This window comes from Echinops telfairi, unplaced genomic scaffold (genome assembly GCF_000313985.2).
Source record: "Echinops telfairi isolate 266 unplaced genomic scaffold, ASM31398v2 ScPeMD7_2565;HRSCAF=3150, whole genome shotgun sequence".
Taxonomy (NCBI): domain Eukaryota; kingdom Metazoa; phylum Chordata; class Mammalia; order Afrosoricida; family Tenrecidae; genus Echinops; species Echinops telfairi.
Genome location: NW_022106463.1, coordinates 11,892,618 through 11,900,480, shown reverse-complemented (window position 1 = coordinate 11,900,480; position 7,863 = coordinate 11,892,618).

The following is a 7,863-nucleotide window of genomic DNA, read 5'->3' as shown; positions in this document are numbered from 1 at the left end:
TGTGTCTGCTAAGGTTAAAAGTCACTACCTTTGAGTGGATGCCGACTCACGGGGACCTTCTAGCACAGCCCCTGTGGATTTCTGGAGTGCTCCTTGTGGAGTGGCTGCTGGCCGAGCGGATGTGCCGACGTTCTGGTCAACAGCACAAAGTGTAACCGGGACACCCACAGGCCTCCTGTTTTGCTCTACAGGGCGCGTCAGGGAGGCTTGCTGCTGTGTGTACCTCAGAGAGCTACGCCGAATTCCTAACCCCAGTACTTGTGGACATGGCCTCATTTGGAAGCAGGGTCTTTGATAATGTTGGTTGTGTGGCACGAGGCTCCCCGCAACAGGGCGCATCCTGGTCCATTAGACTAGAGTCCCTCTGAGAGAGGGGCCTCCTTCATGCTGGACACTGACCGACTGAGGAGGCTGCACATAAAGTGTACTGACTGGGAGTCTGGCCTGGGTCCCCTCCAGGTAGGTGAGAGACCTACCCTGAGTGACCACTGTCCCCTGGAGACGCTACCGCTCTCCACATGGAGGCTGACTTGGCACCACCAGACCCTCTGTTGAGCTTTGATGGACTGAGACATGGAATCCGGGTGAGCGGAAAAACGCCACTGCTACGTCCGTTCTGACTTTTGGGACCTCGTAGGACAGACGTAAGTAGCCCTGGTGCCTCAGTTCTCACGTGTTGGGCTGCTAACCCCACAAGGTCAGTCATTCCAAACCACCAGCCGCTCCAGGGAGAACACAGAGGCTTTCTAATCCTGTAACGAATTCCAGTCTTGGAAACCCACAGGAGCAGCTCTCCCCTGTCCTGTAGGGCCCGCTGCGAGTCAGCGTCGCTCCAGGGCAGTGGGTTTGGTTTTAGAGTTTGCTAGGATGGAGGGGAATGCCTCCACGGGGTTTCCAAGGCTGTGAATCTTGACAGAAGCAGACTGCCTCATCTTCCTCTTGTGGAGAGGCTGGTGGGTTCGAACCGCGGACCTTGCACTGTGCCACTAGGCCCTCTCCATCTGCATAGCTCATCCTCCAAAGAGAAACATCTGGGGCAAGGGTTGCTCTCCGGCTGAGACTCTGTGGGAGTATCTCCACGGAGGGGACGTTTCCGAATCAGTGGTGGTGGGTGGGGTGGGGTGGGGCTATCGGCCTCCCACCACCCCAACAAGAAGCAGGATGTGATGGAATTCCCTGTGAGAGACTGCATCTCAGTAGGACCATCTGAATGGTGAATAAACTGGTCACACAACTTGTCCAAAGAGACTTTGCTGAGCAGATGTGTTCTTGAACGGCCCCTCTCATTCCAAGGCACGACATGGCATTTCTCCACAAACGGCATGCGCTTTACGCTGCCACCGTTCCTCTGTCAGTGTCTGTGGGGACAGCCATTCTTCACAGGGCCTGAAAGACGGGGGAGACACGGCACTGCCATGAGACTCCCCTGCGTGCGCATGTTATGCGGGGAAAGGCTGCCCGTGTCTTTTTGACACTGTGTTGACAGCGGAGATGTCTCAGTGGCAAGTCCTCGACAGAGTCTGGAGCCAGCAGCACGGGGTCTGAGTCTGTCGCGCACGGTGTTTGAATGGAATTGGGTTTCTGCGTCTATGGATCTCCCTCCTGAGAGGTGTTTCTTCATAGCAAAGCACCATTGCCCTCAACCCACTGCCACCCAGACAATTCTGACACCCGGCTACCCTTGTAGGCTTTGTGAGACTGTAAATCTGGTGGGAGAAGACAGCCTCATCTTTCTGCCGGGGAGCGGACAGTGGTTTTGAACTGCCCCGCTCTCATTCACAGCGCCACCCAAACAGCATTCCAACCCCCCAAACAAGCTCACTGAGACCGAGTTGGGTCAATTCCTGGTGGTGCAGTGGGTTACGAATTGGGCTCCCAACCACAAGGTCAGCAGTTTGAAATCACCAGCCCCCTCATGAGAGAAGCACGAGGCTTTTTATTCTTTTCTCTCTCCCGTCTTCTAAATGGCCTTTTGCTTTCTCCCGGTGTGATGTTCTTGATGTCATCCCACCGCACATCAGGTCTTCTGTCCTTAGTGTGCAAGGCTTCGACTCTGTTTTTGAGATGTTCTCGAAATTCAGGCGGGATAGACTCAAGGTCGTATTTTGACTCCCCTGGACTTGTAACTTTCTTTAGCTTTAACCTGAACTTAGGAGCAAGTGATCTCTATTCCATAGCCGGCCCCTGGTCTGGTTTTAGCTTCTGATATTGAGCTTCTCAAGCCATTGGTCTTGCAAAATTCTATCATTCAATCTTCAATTTTGTTCTTGTCACCAAGACCACACTTCCCAGCTACCATTTCTTCCTCTTTGTTCCCAACGTTTGCATTCCGATCATCAATAATAATCAATGCATCTTGAGTGTGTGTTTGATCAATTTCAGACTGAAGGCATTGGTAGAATTCTTCAATTTCTGTCTCACTAGCTGTGGTAGGTTGCATGATCTGTTGTCAACATGGGACTTAAGGGTGAATGGGGTGGAGTTTAGCCTGTCAATCAGGTCGCAGCCCGATGATCTCATTTGGAGGCACTAAGGAGATAAATAGCTTGCTGGAGGCAGGACACACAGGCACTCCCTGGGAGACATTCCTGTTGACAATACACATGGAGCTACACTAGAGCCCTGGAGCTGAAGGAGCCACGTGGAGACCACGGCCAGCACTGAGATGCTTCCACCGCCATTGGATCCACAACAAGACTTTCCACCCACTGGCCTGTGATCTTCTTGCATTCGGTGTCATTGCATGTGTTCCGTGAGTCTGAAGAGGACTTTATAGGTTGGTATGGGACATATGGGCTAAAATCAGACATATGAACTTGAACTGGACTGGGCTGGGATGTTTGCTCAATATTCAATTGCTCTTATAAATAAAGCTCTTTATTATCCACACATGAGTGTCTATGAATTTGCTTCTCTAGTCAGCCCGGCCTAACACACAACCTTTAGTGGTTGGTGCGTAAATTTGAATAATAGTATTAACTAGATTTCCATGTATGCAGATAGATATCATCCTGTCACAGACAACATTGCACTTCAAGATAGATCTTGAAATGTCACTTTTGGTGATAAATGCAACCTTATTCCTCTTTTTTGTGTCAATCCTGGTGCAGTAAGCCATATGATTTTCTGGTTCCTAATGGTCAATACCAGTCCATTTCAGCTCACGAATGGCCAGGATACCTCTCGTGATGTGTTCCATTTCATTGTGAGCAGCCATGGCACATTCAATAGCCTTCACCAGCACCAAACTTCCAATGCACCTGATCCTTTTAAGTCTTCCTTCGTCAATGCCCACCTTTCCCATGCAGAAGAGCCCGTGGAAAATGGGCTTGGGTCGGGGGCACCTTAGTCCTCAGAGTAACATCCTTGCTTTTCAATACTCTAACGAGGTCTTGTGCTGTAGATTGACTGTAGTGCTGTAGGGCAATGCATCATCCGATCCCTTGGCGGCTGCTTCCATGGGCATTGATTGTGGATCCAAGCAAGACCAAATCCTTGACAGCTTCGATCTTTCCCCTGTTTACCATGATGTTCCCTGCTGTGCCAGTTGTGGGGGGTTAGGTCGTCTTTGCACTGAGCTGTCATCCACGCTGAAGCTGCAGTCCTCGATCTTCATCAGCAAGAGCCTCGAATCCTCAGCACTTAGCAGCACGGGGTGCCAGTTGCATGTGGCAGGTTGTTGATAAGCCTTCCTCCAATCCTGATGCCACCTTCTTCATATGATCCAGATTCTTCTATTATTTGCTAAGCATACAGATTGAATTTTGAGAATATCACAGAAGATATTTAATGCACTGAACACTAATGATAGAAAACCAGATGAGCTGTGGGAGGACATCAAGAACATCATCCACAAAGAAAGCAAACACGGTCATTAAAAAGACAGGAAAAAAGATCAAAGTGGATGTCAGAAGAGATTCAGGAACTTGCTCTTAATCATAGAGTAACTAAGACATGTGGGGGAATGATGAGGTAAAAGAGCTGAACAGATACTTTCAAAAGGCAGCTTGAGAAGACAACGTAAAATATTATAATGAAATGTGAAAAGACCTAGAGTTAGAAAACCCCAAAGGGAGAAAACGTCCAGCCCATCTTACAAGAAAAGAACTCAAGAATTCAAGCTTCAAGTTGCAATATTGACAGAGTCCATGGGCAAACACTGAAAAATGCAGGAAGCGTCAAAAGACGGTGGAAAGACTACAGAGTCACTGCACCGCCAAGAACCAGTCAACATCCATTCACTTCAAGAGGGAGCACAGGATCCCGAACCAGTGGTGCTGAAGGAAGACCTCAGGCGTCATGAAAGTGTTAGCCAAGAACAAGGCCCAGGAATTGATGGAGCCTTTGAAACACTGGGGGCCCTCACTCATCTATGCCGGGAAATTTGGAAGATGGCTACTTGGCTAACTGACCGGAAGAGATCCATGTTTGCTTCCATTCCAAAGAACAGTGACTCCACAGAAGGCTCAACTTATAGAGCAATGTCATTAATATCACGTGCAAGTCCATTTTTGCTGAAGTTCATCCGACAACAGCTGCAGCAGCACATGGATAAGGAGCTGCTGGGGGTTCAGGCCCAATTCAGATGCGGACCTGGAACAAGGGACATCATTGCTGATGTCCGATCAGCCAACTGGATCTTGGCTGAAAGCAGGACACACCAGAAAGACGTTGACTCATGTTTTATTGACTATGCAAAGGCATGTGCATCCTAACAGCAAATGGATAGCCCGGAGAAGAATGGGAATTCCCAACAACTACGTTGTGCTCATGCGGAAGCTGTGCATGGATCTGGTGGCAGTTGTGCACAGACCCAGGGCGTGCTACGAGGCTCAGAGTCAGGAGAGGGTGTGTCATGATGGCATCCTTTCACCTGCCTTATTCAATCTGTGTGCTGAGCAAGTCATCAGAGAAGATGGGCTAATCCTCAACCTAACTCTATCTTTTTGGCCTCCTATTATCCTTTTCCCCCCACTCAATTATGTTTGCGAGTGTTGTATTTTTTTCATGATTTTACTTCCCATTTTCCCTTTAAAAAGAAAAGAAGGAAGAAGAGGTAGGAAGAGTGGTAAGGTGTCTTCGTTCCCGGTGCTGCGAGAGCAGAAATACAGTGAACCCTCGCCACTTCGCGCTTCGACTTCCGCGGCTTCACTCTATCGCGTTTTTTGCGTAACAGCGCATGCTCTGTCATTACTGCCACTGATTGTCTCATACTGTACACGCTTGATGCCATAAATAATATAATAAATAATAAATGATAATTGTAACGTCCAAAATGTTTTACTGTATTTTCCCTTCTTCCTTTAATAAATTGGGTAATACGAGTGTAATGGTGACTAAAGGGTGTTTTTTCATGTCCTCTATGCTCTAACTACGAAAATATTTGATTTACAAATAAGGAATCCTACTTCGCGGAATTTCATTTATCACGGTAGGGTCTAGAACCGACGAACCGCGATAAACGAAGGTTCACTGTAGCGCACGAGGGCAGTTCTAAGGGGCAGGGATCCGTTCCCTCAGCATGCAGGGTTCCAGCCGAGGGGACGCTTCTTCTCACTGTTGACTCTGGGGAGCACTCCTTCCTCCGGCGTGTCCGCTCCCAGGGCATCTTCACACGGTGTCTCGGGCTCTCATCTGGCCTTCCTGCTGTGCATGTTCATCGCTTTCATATCTCAAAAGAGGCAGATACAAGGCACACCCTCTACTAACGCTGGCTAGACTAAACCTTCACGTAACCAAGACAGCCTATTCCAAATCGGTGTAGACGCTAGAGTGGGCCCTGGTGGCACAGTGGTAAGCTCTCAGCTGCTAACTGTCGCCAAGGTCGGCGGTGTGAGCCCACCAGCTGCCTTGCTGAAGCTGGATGAGGCAGGTTGCTTCTGTAGAGAGACAGCCTTGGAAACTCAATGGGACGGGTCTCCTCTGCCACGGGGTGGCTGCGAGTCAGCACTGGCTTGACGGCCGTGGGGTTTTGGTTTATAGAGGTTCGAGTTTATAGCACATTTTGGGGACACACCATGTGATCCATAACAAGGTCTACAGAAAGTCTAATTTGTGGGAGGGGGGAGTAACGCTTCCCCCTCCTAATACTGGTTTATGAGGAGAGACCAGTCGCTTGTAAAGCCTCTGGGCTTGTACTTCTGTAGCAGGAGAAGCACATGCTGGGTCCTGACCATGCTCTGCAGTCAGCCAAGCCTGACAGCAGCTCAGGAGAATGGCTGGCACCTCCCCGGGGCTGTGTACCAGGGAGAGGTCGCTGGAGGAGGCTGCTGACTAAACAGCCCGGCTGTGTACGAACTATACAGAAGGGGGTGTGGGGGGGTGGCACGGGGCAGAGACGCCAACCTAAAACGGAGCCTTGTTCTAGAAACACACACGGTCAAGCCTAAGAAGATATTTTAAAAGCATGCACTCTCAACCATGAAGCTTAGAGGGAGATTCAAGTAAGAATCCGTGATTGTTATTAGCGCTTGAAATCTATGCGATTGGCTCTCAGGACGGCTGAACATTTAGCGGGTTCAGAAGGCGGTATATTCAGCCTAGCACTAAAGGGGTGAAGGATAAATGGCATTTAGATGAAATTCGATTCAGACAGGAAATGACAGGAGCCTGAAGCACCCAGAACCAGTGGTGGGAGCAGAAGAAGCCAACGGAGGGGTTACTTAGATGGTGTCTGAGATGCCAACTCTGAGGCCATCGGTCCGTGGCCCTGTCCGGTCCCTCCAGTGCCTGTGGCAAGGAGGCCAAGCAAACAGGTCAGGAAATCTGTCCATCTTCCGGGGTGGCTCCCACAAGAGCCTCATGTCATCTTCCAGCTGAGTGGTGGAAATGCCTCAGCGTGGACCTGCTGCGTGCTGGGCGCTGCCGTTCCCCGGGGAGCGCACGTTCACCCCTGGGAGCTCCTCAAGGAAGGGGGCGGCCAGGCTGAGAGAGAACCCAGCCTGCGGAGAGAGGCTGAAGGAAAACTGGCTGCGTGGCTGTTGCGTGGGCCCTTCACATGGACAGCAGAAGGAAGCACGCCGTGGCCATGACCGTGGCCATGCCGTGGTGTGGGGCGTCCCTGAGGGCAGCTCTGTGTGCTCGGAGGGCCTCCCAGCTTTCTGGGTGATGCTCTGTGGGGACCCATGCGGTTCACTGGCCGAATTTCAGCAGGGTTGTGTGTGTGTCAGCGATGTTCAGTCTCTCTGCACCTGGAGGCTCTGCAGACACCTGCCCTTGCCAACGGCGCTGCTGGCCTGTGACGTCACTTCCAGCATCACAGCCCCGGTGCAGGCCACCAGAGAGCAGGCTGACGGGCAAATGGTGGGACGAAAGAAGGTCTCCACTTACTGGCCAGAATAAGCAAATGTGCTGCTGGCCTGTGAGGAAGGGAGACCCTCGCTTCTGGGACAGGCCTCACAGAGACACCAATGGTCTTAGAACCCAGCCTCGAAGGGTGTGTCTCTGGGGAGCAGGATGGCACCCGGCTCAGGCCAGAGCCCTCCGCTGTGAAATTGCTTCCCCATCGCACACGGCTTCCTAAATCCAGCCTTCGCGTGAGGCGGCAGGAGATGACTTCATTCTGAAGACAGAAGCACACATAATCACAGGAAAACAAAAATATCAATACCGTGTATTTCCGGCTCTTTGGTTCAAGTGTAACTGACATTTAAAATAACAACCCAGTGGGGAGCGACTGGACGCTTTGAAAGGACAGAAGAGAGACGGAGGGGGATCTAATAAAGGGCTGGTTTCCTGTGCTCCTGCCTCTGAAGCAGGACTGTGACAAAGAGACTGTGGCGGATCCCAGAGGGCCCCTGGCAGGGATCCGAGTCGGAGGGCCTGATGGAATGGGAGAAAACAATGTGGGACAAAACGTCATAT